Source organism: Clytia hemisphaerica, unplaced genomic scaffold (assembly GCF_902728285.1).
Source record: "Clytia hemisphaerica strain Z4C2 unplaced genomic scaffold, Clytia hemisphaerica genome assembly, whole genome shotgun sequence".
NCBI classification, from domain to species: Eukaryota; Metazoa; Cnidaria; class Hydrozoa; order Leptothecata; family Clytiidae; genus Clytia; species Clytia hemisphaerica.
In genome coordinates, this window is record NW_027104305.1 from 187,098 (window position 1) to 197,117 (window position 10,020).

Genomic DNA, 10,020 nt, shown 5'->3' on the forward strand with positions numbered 1-10,020 from the left:
CAACATGGACGATGTGAAAGGCCAGCAAAGAAAAGGTATCTACCTATTTATTTAGTTTATTTCTGAGAATTTTTCGATTTTTTCATTCAAATTTGATTCTATCAATTGAACCAATTCCGTGTAATAGATCAAAATATGACTGATACTGAATCCAAATATATATTAACCACAATGATGATCAAACCAAGAAAAACAAAACTCAAAGTCAAAAGCAAAAACCGACCGAATGAAATTACCAAATGTAGTTTGAATTCTTTAATCGATAAGCTTTCGTGAGATTTAATTCAATCACAAATTTTTTCATTTTCTTCCAAAATTAATTTCACAATATTGATCATGTGAGGAGCAGTCAGGGCTTCCTTGGTCTTTTCTAACATATTATTTATTGTTTCGATGGATAGAATAAAAACATACAGAAAAGAAAAAGCCGTGGTTGGATTTAGTTGGAAAGTATGCAAAACATATGCAAGTTTAGACAAAGATTGAAAAGACAACAAAGCATCTTATAAAGAAATATTATAATCATTAGAACAATATAGGCCAGGCCCAATTGATAGTTTGGTTCGTGTCCTCCAACCGACTCTAAATTTTTGAGTCGGAAAAATTAAAAAAAATCTTACCTCCTTTTCACATTATAACAACTATCTATGCGGTCCTTTTTTTAACTGACTGCTTTGATTCTTCTATAAGGCTGATGGAAATTAATGATATTAGGGTGGTCAGAGGAAATTTCAAACTTACTTGCAGAATACCAAACCAAGTTTAATGGAAAGCCATAACCATCAGAAGAAAAATGAGGGGTCATTTACCTTCCAATTCTTTAAAGTTCCAAAGATATTACATTTTGAAGTTAAATTTTTCAAGCATTTTCGTGCACGCATCGCCAGCCATTTTGTACCTTCATTACGGCACCAAAAGCGAAAGTGTTTTATGAAAAATTCTGCGCGAGAGGTTTGGTGCGAGTTTTATTTTCCGTAGATGTAGCTGAAACGGGGGTAATTACACCATAATCTTTCCCTTAGCGCTTGCCACCGGAAACAGCTTGATTCATACTTTTTTCACATTTGGAAAGAAAAAACATTGTTCTTTCTAAAAAATTCACGTTCGATAAAAAAAATTGATTTTTTCAATGAAAAAAAACGCATTTTAAGTACATAATTTGACTTCCTGAAAAATATACGTTGCTCCAACCAACGAACGTGGTACGTCTCAAAAGCTAAACTATTGCGGGGAACGATGCAAAAAATTCCAGGTTGATAGCTGTTTCGGGTGGCTAGCGCTTTGGATTTTAGAACCCCCGGATAAAAAATTTTGCCGTGCCGCGAACAAGAAGTTTGAAAAAACTCACCCGCGAGTACTCATTTTCAAATTTTGAAGGAACATGAAGACATGATGTGCTGATTTTTTCTGCAAAAGAAAGCTGAATAAATTCTCTACACTTTGGAAAAAATACTTATATATGTTAAAAGAGGTTTCCTTCATTGAGATATGTAAGCTTGAATATTTTTTTTCGAAAATCTATGTTTTGTTACTGCCGCACGCGTAAGGCCCGACCTCCCTAATGATATGTTTACCGTAATGACGATTTTCAGAATTCGATGCGGCCAAGTTTTCATTATTCATTATTCATTATTTTCCCATAAACATTTATTTTTACCAGATTTTTCGTTTTTCCTTATAGATACACAATCCTCGTGTGTACGAGCTTAAAGAGATAAATCGTTTTCTTCCCGCTAGAGAATTATATAATGTTATCTCCACAATATGACAAAATTAAATTCACACGGTAAAGACTACTAGAGGGCCGTTCGGGTTGTTAACAATCTAATAATTAAAGCCACGGGCCGTTTGTTTTGATATCAACTTCGAAAATTTTTGTTCTCTGCTCAAGTGGGAGGAAAAATAATGACAACTTTTTGAGAAAATGGCAAATAATGACAACTTGATGTGGCAGGTTTTTGAACACGCGGGCGGCTTACGGTAAACATAACATTAAATTCGATCAGCCTAAACAACATCCACTTCGCGCACAGAAAGTGTCCTAGTGTAACCCGTACTTAATAACAGTGAGGCTGGAACTTCAATTTTTGATGAGGATTACGATTTTAGCAGTTTTTTAGCAATTTTTGCCTCGCTGGCCCAAATCTCGCAACTTCTTTACCTTAAGGAAGATCGAAATTAGAGTTTTTCAGCGTTCCGAAAAAAACGCATAGCAGAAATTTTTTCATCTTCACAGGATCGATTCTCAACAACAAAATACATCTTTTACTTGTGTTACTTGTGTGGTTGTTTGAGCATCCTGCTTCAGGTAAGGTTCTTGGTGAACCACGCCTCTGTGTGATCAATCTGTCGAGAGAAAAAGAATCTCGGCAGATATTTTTCATGTCAATTATTGAATTAGAATTAGCTCTCCTGCACCCAGTATATCCATGGATCTGGGGTTCATCTGGGATATAGACTTAAGGTGTGTGTCCAGGGCTCTTTTGAATTTATCGATAGAAATGTTTTTGAGGTTTCTGATGCTCTTTGGCATAGCATTAAAAAGTTTTGCACCTTGCACTGCAAGTGTGCTGTCTTTAAATTTTGATGTTTGGTTCTTTGGAATCGACAGTGTACACATCCGGCCCAGCCGGGGGTTTTCAGTGGTTTTGATACCATTTACAGTAGGTACAATCTTTTCCATCACCTTCCAGACATACATTATTCTGTAGCGTTCTCTTCGCCTTTGAAGTGAGTAAATCTTTGTCTGTTTTAGACACTCCCAATAATTGTTTGGGGTGCCATTTATCTTTCGTAAGAAGGACTTTTGAATATCTTCAAGTCTCTGAATGAGACCAACTGCTTTTGGGCTCCACAGAACGGAGCAATATTCTAATATTGGTATCACCAATGATTTATACAGTTACGATCATACAATTTAAAGATCGTGAAGAAAAAGTTCTCAGGATCCAAGATGTTAAGTTTTTAGCCTTTTCGATTACTGCAGTAATTTGCTTCTGAAATGTGCAATTACTGTCCATCAGGATTCCAAGGTCTTTCACAACATCTTTGTTTTCAATCTCAACACCAGACGGTGATGTATGCTTGTTTGAGTCTTGATCTCATGGTTCTTTCCATAGCGCAAGATTCAAATTTTATATCATTCAGCTTCATATTGTTGTCATCCGTCCATTTATATATTCTATCAAGATCTTTTTGAAGTAGGACAGCATCTTCTAGAGTTTTGACTTCCTTTGTGGCGCGAGTGTCATCAGCGAAGGATTTGAGAAAGCTGTGCACTACTTCCTTGTCATATCCCCAATCAATATGAGGAAAATCAAAGGTCCCAAAACACACCTTGAGGGACTCCTGAAATGACCTGTTGTGATTCAGAAGTGACACCATTCACTAGCACTGATTGTTTTCTCTCTATTAGGAAGGACTTTAGCCACTGTAATAATTTTCCATCTATTCCTAGTTTCTTTATTTTTCGTAGGACAATTGAATGGTCTACTTTGTCAAAAGCCTTTGAAAAATCTAGGTACACAACATCCGCATTAGCATCTTCGTCCAATATATTTAGTATCAGGTCATATTGTTCCAAAAGCTGACTCAAACATGAACGCCCGCTTCTGAATCCATGTTGATTGGGATTGAACAGATTATTTTCATCCATGTGCTTTACAATATGTGCTCTGAGTACTTTTTCAAATATCTTGATGACATGGGATGTTTAGGGCTACTGGTCTATAATTTGATGCCAGTGATCTGCTACCTCCTTTGTAGATTGGTGTGATTGTGCATCTTTTAAGTTCGTCTGCGACAATCCCTTTGTCCAAACTTTGTCTCCAGAGGATACAAAGAGGAAGAAAGTTCTTCTTTGCATTGTTTGAGAAAGGTTGCAGGGAAACCATCGGGACCTGGTGTTGCAGTTTGGGACAGATCGTTGATTGCTTTTATTAAGTCATCTTCTGTAACTTGTAGATCTGAAATGATATCTACGTTGACTTCATCATTTTCACTCTGCATTATATCGAATGGTTTTGGTGCACTGAAGACGGAAACATATTGTCTTGACAGAATTTCAGCATTTCTTTGCTTCGTTGCGTCAATTCACCATTTGTGTTCAGCAGAGGGCCAATTTTCGTTTTTTATCTTTGTTCTTTCTCGCATAAGCAAAGAAATATTTTGAGTTTTTCTTTATGGAATTGATTGCTATATTTTCGACATAACACTTGGAATCCCTAAATGATTTTTGTAAGTCCTTTTCAATTGTCAAAAGTCCCTTTGTTATTTTAGTCTTCTTTGATTGGGACGTGCATTTTAAAAATTGCTTTGTAATTTTTCTTCTTCTTTTCGTAAGAGAGCGGCGATATCTTTCAACTTTTGATTTCTTCCTGTATCTTTGGTTGTTCTGATTGGTATTCGTCCTCTGCATACGTCCAAACATATTTGTTGATACTTTCAAGAATTTCTTGTGGATCATCACTGTTAAGTTTTTACATCCCAGTCAATTTGATTCAAATCTTCCTTAACTTATTCCAATCAATTTCATCTGAGAAGAAATTCAAAGCGTTGAATTTGGAACGTGGTTCTGGTTTATCATCATTACTAGCAAAATTTTGAACTTTGAGCCTAGTTGATACCATAACAATACTGTGATGTGAAGTGCTTTGTAACACTGGTAAAATTGAGTAGTCATGTATAAGATCTTCATTATTTGTAAAGACAATGTCTAGGGTGTCAGGGCCCGCGCCACGATTTTAGCTTGAGGGCCACGATTTTGAAAACACAAAATATAGTGACAAGGAGCGTAACCATGGTTTGCGCCGACGGGCGAAAAATTTTTGATTTTGACCTGTCTTATTTGGCTAAAACAGCTTCCTTTTTGTTCTGATTTTCTGAAAGAAAACTGTTAAGTTTGTTTGTTTAAAACAAAATAGTATAGTTAGACTTATTTAAGAGTCCATCTGTCCCCTCTTAGAAAGGTTCTAACGTTTTTATTGGCACGCGCACAGAAAAGAAAAAAATAATTAGGTGAAGAGAAATTTTTTATTTTGCTTTGCAAAAAAGTGGAGGGGCCATGGCCCCCCCCGGCCCCCCCGGTGGCGCGGGCCCTGGGTGTTCCCATCTTTGTGTGTGGGTTGATTGACATATTGGGACATGAACAACTCGTTGCAAAATCGATTTAGATCATTCAGCATTGATCTTTCTTCCATAGAGCATCCAGTTTTGGGTAGTCCATCAGGCCATGTTGACTTTGGAAGATTGAAATCGCCACCAAAAATTATGTTTGGGACAGGTTCCAAGGCGGAAAGGGCTTGTTTCGCACCTTTGAGCGGTGTAAGAAGGTCTTTAGCTGTTGATGGATTTCCATTACTCTTGTCGTCAGGCTGTCTATATATTACAAGCATAGCCAAGTTTTCAGTCTTTGAGTAAACACAAAGGAGTTGTACACTTGGTGATTTATGGGAGTAGATTATTTTCACATGAAGCAGCTATATCATCTCTTATGTAGAAGCAGACTCCTCCAGTTGCTCTCCCTCTTGATTTTTTTTTGCGTGATGAATCACATTTGAACAAAGTATAACCTTCTACTTTTAGTTCTGCATCTTTATGGTTGTTGAGCCATGTTTCTGATAGGCCAACAAACAGTAAACTTTTATGGCATATGTTATTTTCGATAAAAGGAACTTTGCTTGGTACAGTTTGCGGGCACAGTCCTTGTACATTAAATAAAGCAAAGTTGTTGATTATTGGAACTGAATTGGATTGAAGTTTGCTTGGTGAGGAATTTGCCTGATCATCGGTACAGTTGGCATAGGAAACTGGGGTATTTGAGAGGTTTGCGGCGTCTGCTGAAGGTGATGAAGATGATTCTCGATCGAGGTGATCTTTTTGTCCAGTGTCTCCATGATTTCTTCCTTCATCAGACGGACAATCTCTAAAAATGATCTGGTCAGAGGATTTGATCTCATCATCTTTTTCTGCCAATAGCTTGCTGTTGTTGTGAGTTACTGTGTTTTTAACCATAATGGGTTCTCTTCTGGTTCCCTTCACATGAACAAAACGGCAGGATGTTGCGAAACATTCTCCTTTTCGTATTGAGTCAAAGCACATTTTGGGATGGAAATCTTTACATTTTTTTCCAAGATTGCATCCTCTTTGTTTATTTGTGCCATGTTGAGTAAATTTCGGCACATTTTGGGTGTGCAATTTGCATTCTTTTCCTTTGAATCCATACTTGCAATTGCCATTCTTGTAGAAACGACAAGTTCTATTACTGCTTCCAAAATCATCTTGTTGATTCTGGTTTTTTGGTTCTCTTATATTAATCTCTTTATCCTTAGCATCTTGAGTTGACAGCAGGACAACATCTTCAGTGTCTGTCTCTAATAATTCTGTTGGTCTGTCTTGACTTGGGATAGATGGTGCAGCATCTTTAGTGACTTTTTTCTTTTTCTTTTTATTGTCACCGTCACTGTCACTTGGGATTGTGTTAGGTTGACAAGCATGACAAATGTAGAACATGCCAGGTAGATTTAGAGGGTTATACAAGCTTTTGAAGAGTTCAGCGTCGGTGTCCTCATCAATATTGGTGTTGTTTGTGGGAATCGTAGCAAGATTTAACCAACATGGTTTGTGTACACCTTGACCACAAACGGCACATTCAAGGATCGGGAGCTCCATAAGACCAATTTTATATCTTCTGTTGCAGATGGAGCGATTGTCCGGTAAGAGGTTTTGTATCTTGCAGATGATCAGATGAGACAATGATCTTTTGGTTTTTTCATTATATTTTGGCACTTTCAAGAAGTTTGCAGGTTCTTTAAAGGTGTCAAGTTTTTCTTTGTACATGTCATTTTCAATATCTAGTACACTTTTGCCATATTGATACTTCCGCAAACAGAATTTTACAGAATCCAAGGAGGTATAAAAGCAAAGTTCTGCTATTAGATCCTCAGTTTCCAATTCTTTGGTACATTTTTGGGACTGATCACCCTCAGGGGAATTATCACTTTGATCCATGATAAATGGAGAGTATAAAAGCAAAAGTAATTGAGAAATGTACTTCCTTTATTGTATTACAATGAAGAATCTTGTCACATTTGTAAATAGTATTAGTCACTTAGCTGAATGGCTGCACTGTGGGATGAGTGCAGCCTGATGTTGAAGCGTCAGAGTTTATTCGATGAGGTGGTCTTCAGACTTTACATACAAACAAGCCAAGGCAGGCAGGATTGATTGTTGTTGATATCCACCAGTTGTAGCTCGTCCATGGAGCCCAGCATAATTACAACGATACAGCCATGCATAATTACTGTTTAATGCATATTATAATAATTATGCATGGCTATATCATTGTTTTTTTGCTGGACTACATAATTATTCAACAGGGTGGCCTCATTAAAAAAAGGTCTATTTGGTGGTGTTAGGGGGACATGCCCCAGTGTGCACGAACGGCAAACTTATTTTTCTCTTTTCTCGCTTACTTTTGGTTTTTACATAAATCCTTTTTGACCATCTCGTAAACAAGCTTGAAGTCCTTCTTTCAGTTTGTTTTCACTTTATTTGAAGGGGAGGGGGGTTCAGTTGGTACCCAATTCCGCAATTCTGCCAAATTTTTCTCCAATTTCCGTCAAACCGTCTTAAATTGAACCAAAATTCCGTCACCAAAAATTCCTTTGAAATACAATATTTTTGTCGAAAATTCCGCAAATTTTGAATATCTTTTACTAATTCCGAAATTCCGCAAATTTTTTTGCTAAATTCTGTTATTCCGCACTAAAATTGTCTAATTTTCTGTCTCCGCCAGAGAACCCAATTTCCGTAATTCCATCTAAATTTTCGCCAAATTCCGCCACTCCGTCTGAAAAAAGGGCCGATTCCGCTCCTCCGCCAACCTATGAAACCCCTCCTGAAGGCTTCTTCCTGGAATAATAAGTCGTTAAAGCGAGCGCTATTCGGACCCCAGTCCGCGAACGAGGAACCAGTGCGCGAACAATCTTTTGAAAGAAAAAATTAGAGCTCCGCTCGCAGCTAATACTTTAACTCTTTAACTCTCTTCCGGGTATTTGAACTTTTCAAAACCACGCGCTTTCTTACCAAGAACTTATAAGAACTTTAGCGTTTTACTAAGGCCAGGGGACTCTTGAGCCGCCGCTCAAAAAAGTTCATTATTTCTTAAAACGTCATTATTTTCTTCTTTTCCTGTGCCAAGCTATCCAAAACACTCAAAGTGAATCAAAAATAACATCTTCGCTAACAAAATGTGCGCCTCGAGTAAAAAACATGGTTCCAATCACGTCCGCGAATGGGGCAGGCATTTTTTTAAGCAGTGGGCGTTTTAGAAATTCACGTTTTGGACGCATCTCGAACGCGTTTGAATTTTCACGCATGTCATTTTGATTCCGAAAGTGAAAGCAGCTTGATTTCACGGTGGAATTCAACTTGGTTGGAGATGGGAATCACCAGGTAGGAATAATGAATAATGAAATTTTGCTGCATCAGATATTTTTTACAACGCGACGGCAAACAGAGCATCAAATCCCCCTCGCCTAACATGTTTATTTTTGTGAATATTTTCTTGTCGTCCATTTTTTATTTTTTTTTTCAAGTTTTGCTTTTCATCGAAAAGCGCGGCAATGTAGTGTGTTCTTTTTTAATTGAGATCGCCAGCGCTTTCGAAAGTTTTGACGTTGCAATGTCTTCATTTTGAATAAGTGTTCGGATCATTCGTGGACTGGACCCTTTTTTATATCAACTACTGGTGACATGTTTCTATTGATTTTGAATTAATGAGCTAACATGTTCAATAAAATTTTGTGTGATGGAAGATAACAGGTTTTTAAAAAAGGAAGTCATTTTCAGAACTCTTCTTGCGCAAATTTTCTTATAAAAAGCATTTCCTCTTGCGGTCAGCCACGTTTACAACAATCCCGAATTTCGTGATTTTTTACTTGGCCTCGTTCAAAATCGGTTTGGTGTTGTTCTAGTGCTCCGTTTTTTTAATTTCTGGAGAGATTGCAAGGGATAGTTTGAGGATTCTGCTGCACAAAGGAAGTTCCATAGAAGTTTGTCTTTGGTTGTTTTTTTCAAGTTCAAAGACGCTCGTTCGTGCACTGGGGCCGCTATCAAAAACTTTTTCCCACATTTTTCTGACTTGTCTGACTCGGGATATTTGTTTTGAAGGTGAGTCGATCGGGCGACGCGAACGGAACATATTTTAGGTTCCCGCTTATGACATCATTATTCATGACGTCATAATTTAAAAAACTTGAATATCTCAAGAACTAAGGCTCGAAACGTTATGAAATTTGGACAAATGATAGAACTCATCAAGAGGAGGAGAAATGTTTTTGAAAAAATTGAAAAATTAGCTGATGAGTGATGTCAGCATTTTATTGCAAAAATTTGAATTTCTGCAATTTCTGCTGACATCATCAATTTTGGGAAATACTTTGAACTTTTTTTGAATCATCTCAATTTGCTCTATCACTGGTCCAAATTTCATAAAGTTTTGATTTATATTTCTTGGATCGTGTTCAAAAATAAAGGCCTGTTTTGTGACATTTTCAAAGTGGCTGACAATTTTGTTAATGAAATGAGTATTTTTTGTGGCTAACAGTTTATTTTTTCACCAAGCATAAGTAGAATGGTTAACCTTTCCAATTGTTTTGGAGCGAAATTAAGTGGCTCACTAGGTTACAAGATATTTCAAGATAAGCTATGAGTCGTTTATGTGGCTGACAACACTGGTGGCTTTTTGAAACCAACCAGTTTCAAAATGTTGCTCTTTTATTTGTTTTGAGATGATATGATACCTCTAGTTACCGATTCAAGTGTCATTTTCAAACAAACCATTTCCTCCTTTGAGGTGGCTGACAAAACACATATTTGGACATATTTGGACCTGGATCCACACATTTTACTCATTTTACCATTTTTTTCATCAAAATATGTTCTTTGTGTAAATACCGATCATCATATCAAATTTCAAGTTATTCAAGAAATACTATATTTTTATCAATTTTTGAGTTC